Raw genomic sequence first — 13635 nt, 5'->3', positions numbered from 1 at the left:
ACCATCTTGTTAAGCTATTGCGACCTCCACCGCTCTTCCAAGGGGCATTTTAACCATCTTGTTAAGCTACTGTGACCTGCACGTCTCTTCCAATTGGCAATTAAATCGTCTTGTTAAGCTACTGTGACCTCCACAGCTCTTTCAAGGGGCATTTAAAATGTCTTGTTTAGCTACTGCGACCTGCACGTCTCTTCCAAGGGGCATTTAAACCGTCTTGTTAAGCTACTGCGACCTCCACCGCTCTTCCAAAGGGCATTTTAACCGTCTTCTTAAGCTACTGCGACCTGCACGTCTCTACCAAGGGGCAATTAAACCGTCTTGTTAAGCTACTGCGACCTCCACTGCTCTTCCAAGGGGCATTTAATCCGTCTTGTTAAGCTACTGCGACCTGCACGTCTCTTCGAAGGGGCATTTAAACCGTCTTGTTAAGCTACTGCGAACTGCACGTCTCTTCCAAGGGTCATTTAAACCTTCATGTTAAGCTTCTGCGACCTGCATGTCTCTTCCAAGGGGCATTTAAACCATCTTGGTAAGCTAATGCGACCTGCAAGCCTTTTCTAAGGGGCATTTAAACCCTCTTGTTAAGTTACTGCGACCTGCATGTCTCTTGCAAGGGGCATTTAAACCGTCTTGTTAAGCTACTGCGACCTGCACGTCTCTTCCAAGGGGCATTTAAACCGTCTTGCTAAGCTACTGCGACCTGCACGTCTCTTCCAATGGGCATTTAAACTGTCTTGTTAAGCTACTGCGACCTCCACCGCTCTTCCAAGGGGCATTTAAACCATCTTGTTAAGCTACTGCGACCTGCACGTCTCTTCCAAGGGGCATTTATACCGTCTTGTTAAGCTACTGCGACCTGCACGTTTCTTGCAAGGGGTATTTAAACCGTCTTGTTAAGCTACTGCGAATTGCACGTCTCTTCCAAGTGGCATTTAAATCGTCTTGTTAAGCTATTGCGACCTCCACCGCTTTTCAAAGGGTCATTTAAACCGTCTTGTTAAGCTACTGCAACCTGCACGTCTCTTCCGAGGGGCATTTAAACCATCTTGTTAAGCTACTGCGACTTGCACGTCTCTTCCAAGGGGCATTTAAACCGTCTTGTTAATCTACTGCGACCTGCATGTCTCTTCCAAGGGGCATTTAAATCTTCTTTTTAAGCTACTGCAACCTGCACGTTTCTAACAAGGTTCATTTAAACCGTCTTTTTAAGCTACTGCGACCTGCACGCCTCTTTCAAGGGGCATTTAAAACGTCTTGTTAAGCTACTGCGACCTGCATGTCTCTTCCGAGGGGCATTTAAATCGTCTTGTTAAGCTACTGCGACTTGTACGTCTCTACTAAGGGGCATTTAAACCGTCTTGTTAAGCTACTGCGACTTGCACGTCTCTTCCAAGGGGCATTTAAACCTTCTTGTTTAGCTACTGCGACCTCCCTCTCTCTTCCAAGGGGCATTTAAACCGTCTTCTTAAGCTACTGCGAACAGCACTTCTCTACCAAAGGGCATTTAAACCGTCTTGTTAAGCTACTGCGGCCTGCACGTCTCTTCCAAGGGTCATTTAAACCATCTTGTTAAGCTACTGCGACCTGCATGTCTCTTCCAAGGTGCATTTAAACCGTCTTGTTAAGCTAATGGGACCTGTACCTGTCTTCCAAGGGGTATTTAAACCATCTTGTTTAGCTACTGCGACCTGCAGGTCTCTTCCAAGGGGCACTTAAACCATCTTGTTAAGCTACTGCAACCTCCACAGCTCTTCCAAGGGGCATTTAAACCGTCTTGTTAAGCTACTGCGACCTGCACGTCTCTTCCAAGGGTCATTTAAACCATCTTGTTAAGCTACTGCGACCTCCACCGCTCTTCCATGGGGCATTTTAACCGTCTTGTAAAGCTACTGCGACCTGTACGTCTCTTCCAAGGGGCATTTAAACCGTCCTGTTAAGCTACTGCGAAATGCTCTTCTCTGTTCCAAGGGGCATTTAAACCGTCTTGTTAAGCTACTGCGACTTGCACGTCTCTTACAAGGGGAATTTAAACCTTCTTGTTTAGCTACTGTAACCTCCACCACTTTTCCAAGGGGCAAGTATACCGTCTTGTTAAGCTACTGCGACCTGCATGTCTCTTCCAAGGTGCATTTAAACCGTCTTGTTAAGCTAATGGGACCTGTACCTGTCTTCCAAGGGGTATTTAAACCATCTTGTTTAGCTACTGCGACCTGCAGGTCTCTTCCAAGGGGCACTTAAACCATCTTGTTAAGCTACTGCAACCTCCACAGCTCTTCCAAGGGGCATTTAAACTGTCTTGTTAAGCTACTGCGACCAGCACTTCTGTACCAAAGGGCTTTTAAACCGTCTTGTTAGGCTACTGCGACCTGCACGTCTCTTCCAAGGGGCATTTAAACCATCTTGTTAACCTACTGCGACCTCCACCGCTCTTCCAAGGTGCATTTTAACCGTCTTGTTAAGCTACTGTGACCTGCACGTCTGTTCCAAGGGGCATTAAACCGTCTTGTTAAGCTACTGCGACTTGCACTTCTCTTCCAAGGGGCATTTAAACCTTCTTGTTTAGCTACTGTAACCTCCACCACTTTTCCAAAGAGCATTTAAACCATCTTGTTAAGCTACTACGACCTGCATGTCTCTTCCAAGGGGCATTTAAACCGTCTTGTTAAGCTACAGGGACCTGCACGTTTCTTCCAAGGGGCATTTAAACTGTCTTGTTTAGCTACTGCGACCTGTATGTCTCTTCCATGGGGCATTTAAACAATCTTGTTAAGCTACTGCGACCTCCACCGCTCTTCCAAGGGGCATTTTAACCGTCTTGTTAAGCTACTGTGACCTGCACGTCTGTTCCAAGGGGCATTAAACCGTCTTGTTAAGCTACTGCGACTTGCACTTCTCTTCCAAGGGGCATTAAACCTTCTTGTTTAGCTACTGTAACCTCCACCACTTTTCCAAAGAGCATTTAAACCATCTTGTTAAGCTACTACGACCTCCATGTCTCTTCCAAGGGGCATTTAAACCGTCTTGTTAAGCTACAGGGACCTGCACGTTTCTTCCAAGGGGCATTTAAACCGTCTTGTTTAGCTACTGCGACCTGTACGTCTCTTCCATGGGGCATTTAAACAATCTTGTTAAGCTACTGCGACCTGTACGTCTCTTCCAAGGGGCATTTAAACCATCTTGTTAAGCTATTGCGACCTCCACCGCTCTTCCAAGGGGCATTTTAACCGTCTTGTTAAGCTACTGCGACCTGTACATCTCTTCCAAGGGGCATTTAAACCATCTTGTTAAGCTATTGCGACCTCCACCGCTCTTCCAAGGGGCATTTTAACCGTCTTGTTAAGCTACTGTGACCTGCACGTCTCTTCCAATTGGCAATTAAATCGTCTTGTTAAGCTACTGCGACCTCCACAGCTCTTTCAAGGGGCATTTAAAATGTCTTGTTTAGCTACTGCGACCTGCACGTCTCTTCCAAGGGGCATTTAAACCGTCTTGTTAAGCTACTGCGACCTCCACCGCTCTTCCAAAGGGCATTTTAACCGTCTTCTTAAGCTACTGCGACCTGCACGTCTCTACCAAGGGGCAATTAAACCGTCTTGTTAAGCTACTGCGACCTCCACTGCTCTTCCAAGGGGCATTTAATCCGTCTTGTTAAGCTACTGCGACCTGCACGTCTCTTCGAAGGGGCATTTAAACCGTCTTGTTAAGCTACTGCGAACTGTACGTCTCTTCCAAGGGTCATTTAAACCTTCATGTTATGCTTCTGCGACCTGCACGTCTCTTCCAAGGGGCATTTAAACCTTCTTGTTTAGCTACTGTGACCTCCCTCGCTGTTCCAAGGGGCATTTAAACTGTCTTGTTAAGCTACTGCGAACAGCACTTCTCTACCAAAGGGCATTTAAACCGTCTTGTTAAGCTACTGCGGCCTGCACGTCTCTTCCAAGGGTCATTTAAACCATCTTGTTAAGCTACTGCGACCTCCACCACTCTTCCATGGGGCATTTTAACCGTCTTGTAAAGCTACTGCGACCTGTACGTCTCTTCCAAGGGGCATTTAAACCGTCCTGTTAAGCTACTGCGAAATGCTCTTCTCTGTTCCAAGGGGCATTTAAACCGTCTTGTTAAGCTACTGCGACTTGCACGTCTCTTACAAGGGGAATTTAAACCTTCTTGTTTAGCTACTGTAACCTCCACCACTTTTCCAAGGGGCAAGTAAACTGTCTTGTTAAGCTACTGCGACCTGCATGTCTCTTCCAAGGTGCATTTAAACCGTCTTGTTAAGCTACTGGGACCTGCACGTGTCTTCCAAGGGGCATTTAAACCGTCTTGTTTAGCTACTGCGACCTGCAGGTCTCTTCCAAGGGGCACTTAAATCATCTTGTTAAGCTACTGCGACCTCCACAGCTCTTCCAAGGGGCATTTAAACCGTCTTGTTAAGCTACTACGACCAGCACTTCTCTACCAAAGGGCATTTAAACCGTCTTGTTAGGCTACTGCGACCTGCACGTCTCTTCCAAGGGGCATTTAAACCATCTTGTTAACCTACTGAGACCTCCACCGCTCTTCCAAGGTGCATTTTAACCGTCTTGTTAAGCTACTGTGACCTGCACGTCTGTTTCAAGGGGCATTAAACCGTCTTGTTAAGCTACTGCGACTTTCACTTCTCTTCCAAGGGGCATTTAAACCTTCTTGTTTAGCTACTGTAACCTCCACCACTTTTCCAAAGAGCATTTAAACGATCTTGTTAAGCTACTACGACCTGCATGTCTCTTCCAAGGGGCATTTAAACCATCTTGTTAAGCTACAGGGACCTGCACGTTTCTTCCAAGGGCCATTTAAACCGTCTTGTTTAGCTATTGCGACCTGCATGTCTCTTCCAAGGGGCACTTAAACCGTCTTGTTAAGCTACTGCGACCTCCACCGCTCTTCCAAGGGGCATTTAAAACGTCTTGCTAAGCTACTGCGACCTGCACTTCTCTACCACAGGGCATTTAAACCATCTTGTTAAGCTACTGCGACCTGTACGTCTCTTCCATGGGGCATTTAAACAATCTTGTTAAGCTACTGCGACCTCCACCGCTCTTCCAAGGGGCATTTTAACCGTCTTGTTAAGCTACTGCGACCTGTACGTCTCTTCCAAGGGGCATTTAAACCATCTTGTTAAGCTATTGCGACCTCCACCGCTCTTCCAAGGGGCATTTTAACCGTCTTGTTAAGCTAATGCGACCTGTACATCTCTTCCAAGGGGCATTTAAACCATCTTGTTAAGCTATTGCGACCTCCACCTCTCTTCCAAGGGGCACTTTAACCGTCTTGTTAAGCTACTGTGACCTGCACGTCTCTTCCAATTGGCAATTAAATCGTCTTGTTAAGCTACTGCGACCTCCACAGCTCTTTCAAGGGGCATTTAAAATGTCTTGTTTAGCTACTGCGACCTGCACGTCTCTTCCAAGGGGCATTAAAACTGTCTTGTTAAGCTACTGCGACCTGCACGTCTCTACCAAGGGGCATTTAATCCGTCTTGTTAAGCTACTGCGACCTCCACTGCTCTTCCAAGGGGCATTTAATCCGTCTTGTTAAGCTACTGCGAACTGCACGTCTCTTCCAAGGGTCATTTAAACCTTCATGTTAAGCTTCTGCGACCTGCACGTCTCTTCCAAGGGGCATTTAAACCATCTTGGTAAGCTACTGTGACCTGCAAGCCTTTTTTAAGGGGCATTTAAACCCTCTTGTTAAGTTACTGCGACCTGCATGTCTCTTGCAAGGGGCATTTAAACCGTCTTGTTAAGCTACTGCGACCTGCACGTCTCTTCCAAGGGGCATTTAAACCGTCTTGCTAAGCTACTGCGACCTGCACGTCTCTTCCAAGGGGCATTTAAACAGTCTTATTAAGCTACTGCGACCTGCACGTCTCTTCCAAGGGGCATTTAAACTATCTTGCTAAGCTACTGCGACCTCCACCTCTCTTCCAAGGGGCATTGAAACCGTCTTGTTAAGCTACTGCGACCTGCAGGTCTCTACCAAGGGGCATTTAAACCGTCTTGTTAAGCTACTGCGACCTGCATGTCTCTTCCAAGGGGCATTTAAAATCTCTTATTAAGCTACTGCGACCTGCACGTGTCTTACAAGGGGCATTTAAACTGTCTTGTTAAGCTACTGCGACCTCCACCGCTCTTCCAAGGGGCATTTAAACCATCTTGTTAAGCTACTGCGACCTGCACGTCTCTTCCAAGGGGCATTTATACCGTCTTGTTAAGCTACTGCGACCTGCACGTTTCTTGCAAGGGGTATTTAAACCGTTTTGTTAAGCTACTGCGAATTGCACGTCTCTTCCAAGTGGCATTTAAATCGTCTTGTTAAGCTATTGCGACCTCCACCGCTTTTCAAAGGGTCATTTAAACCGTCTTGTTAAGCTACTGCGACCTGCACGTCTCTTCCGAGGGGCATTTAAACCGTCTTGTTAAGCTACTGCGACTTGCACGTCTCTTCCAAGGGGCATTTAAACCTTCTTGTTTAGCTACTGTAACCTCCACCACTTTTCCAAGGGGCATTTAAACCGTGTTGTTAATCTACTGCGACCTGCATGTCTCTTCCAAGGGGCATTTAAACCTTCTTTTTAAGCTACTGCAACCTGCACGTTTCTAACAAGGGGCATTTAAACCGTCTTGTTAAGCTACTGCGACCTGCACGTCTCTTCCAAGGGGCATTTAAACCGTCTTGTTTATCTACTCCGACCTGCATGTCTCTTCCAAGAGGCACTTAAACCGTCTTGTTAAGCTACTGCGACCTCCACCGCTTTTCCAAGGGGCATTTAAACCGTCTTCCTAAGCTACTGCGACCTGCACTTCTCTACCAAAGGGCATTTAAACCATCTTGTTAAGCTACTGCGACCTGTACATCTCTTCCAAGGGGCATTTAAACCATCTTGTTAAGCTATTGCAACCTCCACCGCTCTTCCAAGGGGCATTTTAACCATCTTGTTAAGCTACTGAGACCTGTACGTCTCTTCCAAGGGGCATTTAAACCATCTTTTTAAGCTATTGCGACCTCCACCGCTCTTCCAAGGGGCATTTTAACCGTCTTGTTAAGCTACTGCGACCTGTACGTCTCTTCCAAGGGGCATTTAAACCATCTTGTTAAACTATTGCGACCTCCACCGCTCTTCCAAGGGGCATTTTAACCGTCTTGTTGAGATACTGTGACCTGCACGTCTCTTCTAATTGGCAATTAAATCGTCTTGTTAAGCTACTGCGACCTTCACCGCTCTTTCAAGGGGCATTTAAAATGTCTTGTTTAGCTACTGCGACCTGCACGTCTCTTCCAAGGGGCATTTAAACCGTCTTGTTAAGCTACTGCGACCTCCACCGCTCTTTCAAAGGGCATTTTAACCGTGTTGCTAAGCTACTGCGACCTGCACTTCTCTACCAAGGGGCATTTAAACCGTCTTGGTAAGCTACTGCGACCTGCAAGCCTTTTCTAAGGGGCATTTAAAACCTCTTGTTAAGCTACTGCGACCTGCATGTCTCTTGCAAGGGGCATTTAAACCGTCTTGTTAAGCTACTGCGACCTGCACGTCTCTTCCAAGGGGAATTTAAACCATCTTGTTAAGCTACTGCGACCTGCACGTCTCTTCCAAGGGGCATTTAAACCGTCTTGTTAAGCTACTGCGACCTGCACGTCTCTTCCAAGGGGCATTTAAACTATCTTGTTAAGCTACTGCGACCTGCACCTCTCTTCCAAGGGGCATTTCAAACGTCTTGTTAAGCTTCTGTGACCTGCATGTCTCTTCCAAGGGGCATTTAAAACGTTTTATTAAGCTACTGCGACCTGCATGTCTCTTCCAAGGGGCATTTAAAAAGTCTTATTAAGCTTCCGCGACCTGCACGTGTCTTCCAAGGGGCATTTAAACCGTCTTTTTAAGCTACTGAGACCTGCACATCTCTTCCAAGGGGCATTTAAACCGTCTTGTTAAGCTAATGCGACATGCATGTCTCTTCCAAGGGGCATTTAAAACGTCTTATTAAGCTACTGCGACCTGCAAGTGTCTTCCAAGGGGCATTTAATCTGTCTTGTTAAGCTACTGCGACCTCCACAGCTCTTCCAAGGGGCATTTATACCGTCTTGTTAAGCTACTGCGACCTGCACGTCTCTTCCAAGGGGCATTTAAACCGACTTGTTAAGCTACTGCGACCTGCACGTCTCTTGCGAAGGATATTTAAATCGTCTTGTTAAGCTACTGCGACCTCCACCGCTTTTCAAAGGGGCATTTAAACTGTCTTGTTAAGCTACTGCGACCTGCATGTCTCTTCCGAGGGCATTTAAACGATCTTGTTAAGCTACTGCGACTTGCACGTCTCTTCCAAGGGGCATTTAAACCTTCTTGTTTAGCTACTGTAACCTCCACCACTTTTCCAAGGGGCATTTAAACTGTCTTGTTAAGCTACTGCGACCTGCATGTCTCTTCCAAGGGGCATTTAAACCGTCTTTTTAAGCTACTGCAACCTGCACGTCTCTTCCAAGGGGCACTTAAATCGTCTTGTTCAGCTACTGCGACCTGCACGTCTGTTCCAAGGGGCATTTAAACCGTCTTGTTAAGCTACTGCGACCTGCATGTCTCTTACAAGTGGCATTTAAACCGTCTTGTTAAGCTACTGGGACCTGCACCTCTCTTCCAAGGGGCATTTAAACCGTCTTGTTTAGCTTCTGTGACCTGCATGTCTCTTCCAAGGGGCACCTAAACGGTCTTGTTAAGCTACTGCGACCTCCACCGCTCCTCCAAGGGGCATTTAAACCATCTTGCTAAGCTACTGCGACCTGCACTTCTCTACCAAAGGGCATTTAAACCGTCTTGTTAAGCTACTGCGACCTGCACGTCTCTTCCAAGTGGCATTTAAACCATCTTGTTAAGCTACTGCGACCTCCACCGTTCTTCCAAGGGGCATTTTAACCGTCTTGTTAAGCTACTGCGACCTACATATCTCTTCCAAGGGGCATTTAAACCATCTTGTTAATCTACTGTGCCATGCACGTCAATTTCCAAGGAGCATTTAAACCATCTTGTTAAGCTACTGGGACCTGCACGTCACTTCCAAGGGGCATTTAAACGGTCTTATTAAGCTACTGTGACCTGCACGTCTCTTCCAATTGGCAATTAAATCGTCTTGTTAAGCTACTGCGACCTCCACCGCTCTTTCAAGGGGCATTTAAAACGTCTTGTTTAGCTACTGCGACCTGCACGTTTTTACCAAGGGTCATTTAAACCGTCTTGTTAATCTACTGCGCCAAGCACATCTCTTCCAAGAAGCATTTAAACAGTCTTGTTAAGCTACTGCGACCTGCACGTCTCTAACAAGGGGCATTTAAACCGTCTGGTTAAGCTACTGTGATCTCCACCGCTCTTCCAAAGGGCATTTTAACCGTCTTGTTAAGCTACTGTAACCTGCAGATCTCTACCAAGGGGCATTTAAACCATCTTGTTAAGCTACTGCGACCTCCACTGGTCTTCCAAGGGGCATTTAATCCGTCTTGTTAAGCTACTGCGACCTGCACGTCTCTTCGAAGGGGCATTTAAACCGTCTTGTTAAGCTACTGCGAACTGTACGTCTCTTCCAAGGGGCATTTAAACCGTCTTGTTAAGCTTCTGCGACCTTCACGTCTCTTCCAAGGGGCATTTAAACCATCTAGGTAAGGTACTGCGACCTGCAAGCCTTTTCTAAGGGGCATTTAAACCCTCTTGTTAAGCTACTGCGACCTGCTTGTCTCTTGCAAGGGGCATTTAAACCGTCTTGTAAAGCTACTGCGACCTGCTCTTCTCTTCCAAGGGGCATTTAAACCGTTTTGTTAAGCTACTGCCACCTGCACGTCTCTTCCAAGGGGCATTTAAACTGTCTTATTAAGCTACTGCGACCTGCATGTCTCTACCAAGGGGCATTTAAACTCTCTTGTTAAGCTACTGCTACCTCCACCTCTCTTCCAAGCAGCATTTAAATTATCTTGTTAAGCTACTGCGACCTGCATGTCTCTTCCAAGGGGCATTTAAAACGTCTTATTAAGCTACTGCGACCTGCACGTGTCTTCCAAGGGGCATTTAAACTGTCTTGTTAAGCTACTGCGACTTGCACGTCTCTTCAAAGGGGCACTTAAAACATCTTGTTAAGCTACTGTAACCTCCACCACTTTTCCAAGAGGCATTTAAACAGTCTTGTTAAGCTACTGCGACCTGCACGTCTCTTCCAAGGGGCATTTAAGCCGTCTTGTGAAGCTACTGCGACCTGCATGTCTCTACCAAGGGGTATTTAAACCATCTTGTTAAGCTACTGCGACCTCCACCGCTCTTCCAAGGGGCATTTAAACCGTCTTGTTAAACTACTGCGACCTGAACGTCTCTTCCAAGGGGCATTTAAACCGTCTTGTTTAGCTACTGCGACCTGCACGTCTCTTCCGAGTGGCATATAAACCGTCTTGTTAAGCTGCTGCGATCTGCACGTCTCTACCAAGGGGCATTTAATCCGTCTTGTTAAGCCATTACGACTAGTGTTGAGCCACCCCCGTAGTGTTCGATTTCGGTTCGGTTCGTTGAACACCCGTGTGTTCGCCGAACTGTTCGTCGAACTGTTCGTCGAACACCTTCGAACACCGTTAAAACCAATGGCAGGCAAACAAAAACACATAGAAACACATAGAAAACACCTTCAAAGGTGTCCAAAAGCTGACAAACTGCTCAGAAGACACAACTAACACATGGAAAAGTGACAAGTACATATAGTCATGCGAAAAGAAAAGAGGTGGAGGAGTAAAAGGAGGGGGAGACACAAATATAGGCATGTCATGCCCTTCTAAAATCCAAAAAGTGAGAAGCCGACACGTTCAGTCCGCTCCTGCCCATGCCACCTCCGTGTCGCAGGGTTTGTGCCAGAGCCGCGGTGAACCCTGATGGCCAGCCCCCTCTCCCAATACTGGTGCCTGTCCGCTGGTGGGTCGAGCGAGCCCCCCTGTGGTGGAGGCAGCTCTAAGCTTTTTAATTTAAATTGTCTCTCTAATTTGAATGAATACACTTTAAATCCATTTACAAGGATCTATTGGAGGGCAAGTCTCATGCCAGCAGCCGCGTAATTCCAGCTCCAGTAGCGTCCACTAAAGCTGCTGCAGTTAAAAAGCTTTTATAAGGATCGAGCTCGGCTGTCCACCGCAAGGCATCCTACTGCCAGTCCCAGCCCCTATGCCTTGGGGTGCCTCCTGATGCTCTTCACTGAGTATCCCGTGGTCCCGAAGCATTTCCTTTGAAAAAATTAAGTGTCCAAACTACAGGTGGTGTAGCTTGCTTAATCCGCTGACTAGCAGACACTGCTACTAGGCACAAAGTATTTCCTGGGCTAGATGCAGTTAAAAATTTGTAATTAGATACTCTCGTTGGATGCTGAGAAAGCATTCCATAGAGTCTCCTGGCACGCCATATATGATTCTCTTAAAAAGTTTGGGGTAGGGGTCTAGGGGACCCTTTTATAGCCAAAATCACGGCCCTGTATCACAATACGTCACCTAGGCTGAAGATAAATGGAACTGTAGCACCCTGAGGGCTCGGTTGCTACAGAGGTATTGCACCTCACCCAGAGGTGTGATATCTCACTCTCAGGTAAGGATGGAGTGTGGATCAGGACCCGACACCTGCATGCATTACACCACATTGCCGTGGGGCAGGGCGACCAATATGCCTCTGAGATGGGCACGACAGTCCCTGTCCCTGGCTGGAGTGGGGGGAGGGAACACTGAGGAAGGGGAACCCTGTAGTGCAGGAGCAGGGAGGAAGCAGTCCCTGAGTGCATTGAGAAGGGAGTATAAAAGGTGGGCACTATCTTAGTTCAGTGCAGAGAAGTCTGAGCAGAAGTGGCAGGGAGCAGGGGCTCTGCATGAGCTCTGCTCCGGAGGCGGGCCTAGTAACAGAGGCCCAGGCCTGGAAGAGGGAGAAGGAAGGAAGAGGAGCGGAGAAGGCTCCAGGAAAGAGGAATGAAGGGATCCCAGGGGTGCGGACGGGCGAGTCGCCACCGCACGCCCGAATCCACCTGCGTGGAGGGGTCAGGCCAAAGGGGGAGATCGGTCCCCGAAACTAGTGGAGGCAGGAAACGACCCTCAGCTAGAAACCGGAGGCTCTGACATTTTATGTGGCGCAGCCCCTCGCTACACCCGCTAGGAAGGCACCACATAGGGTCAGGGAAACTGGCGCCAAGTTTACCAAGAGGAGGCCCGAGGCAGCCGGACAGAAGGGTTGGTAAGAAAGGCCAGACAAAGGACACACAAAGGGGGTCCTGTGAAGCGCTCCAAAGTTATCTGGGAGTTGTCTGAGCCCCTCACCTGGTGAGCACAGTACGACGTGGGCAGCCGTTACCTGCAGACGTGGTCTGGATAATAAGAACTGTGAGTAAAGGCCCTGGACTGCATCACTGACTCCGTGTCGTTACTGCTGCTGCCCTGCACCATCACCCCCATCCTCCGCATACACTGCCCTGAGGCTATACTCCTGGGGAGTTATGCTACGCTCTGCTGCACCCACAACACCAGCCTCAGCGGTCTGCCCTGCAGCGGCGGTTCACTCTGACCGCAATCCACGGGTGGCGTAGTCGGACATTTAAACATCAAAACCACATAAATAGTTCCGCCACTGGTTTGACCACCCTGAGCCACGGAACCGGGTCGCTGCCACGAAGACTACAACCACCAGCATCCACCAAAAAGGGTCCGGCTCCGGGTGTCCCAAGGCCCAGGGGGTGCATCAGAACATTTTCATCACCTTTCACAATCACCAATGGGACAAGGCAGGGATGTCCTCTGTCCCCTCTCTTATACATCCTAGTGACGGAGCACCTGCTCTCATCAATTCGCCATAACCCCAATATTAGGTGGATTGAGGTGGGAGGCACCGAGTACAAGTGCTCTCGATTTGCTGATGATGTCCTAGTATATATCACTCAATCACATATATCCATCCATGCTATTATGGCTGAAATAGATCACTTTGTTACATGGTCAAATTTTAAAATCAATGCAGCGAAGTCTGAGGCCCTCGATGTCTCCCTCCCCAAATCCATATAGGATTCCATCCAGTCCAACTTTCCCTTTGCCTGGCCCTCACAGGGTATCAAATACTTAGGAATTCCTATTCATAGAGACCTCTCCCATCTATGTTATCTTAATTTTGGGCCCTTTATTGAACAACTCCATACAGACCACGGTTGGCAAGTTAGAACTGTAAGATTCACTACGTGAACCACTGGTGTTTTGTGGAAAAGCACATGTACACTGCGTTCCAAATTATTATGCAAAAAGTGTTTAGGAGTGATAAGGGAAGAATTTGTTTGTTTGTCAGTTAAACTCATTGATGGTGATGTGTGTCAGGGCTCTTTATATCACTGTAAGCAATTGCAGACACCTGTGCTAATTAGTTTGGCAGGTGTGTCCAAAGAAAGGCAAGACTACTTAAGAAGGCTGTCTCACATTATTAAGCAGCCTACATTTTCTGCCAAAATGGGAAAGAAAAAGGATGTGTCGGCTGCTGAGAAGCAACAAATTGTGGAGTGTTTAGGTCAAGGCATGACTACAATCAACATTGTGCGATGATCAGGATGAAGTGTCTTGGCAATCAAG

The sequence above is a fragment of the Phyllobates terribilis genome, unplaced genomic scaffold (assembly GCF_046119375.1).
Source record: "Phyllobates terribilis strain yellow unplaced genomic scaffold, ASM4611937v1 Scaffold_22__1_contigs__length_20350403, whole genome shotgun sequence".
Classification (NCBI taxonomy): Eukaryota; Metazoa; Chordata; class Amphibia; order Anura; family Dendrobatidae; genus Phyllobates; species Phyllobates terribilis.
Note: the sequence above shows the minus strand (reverse complement) of the source record.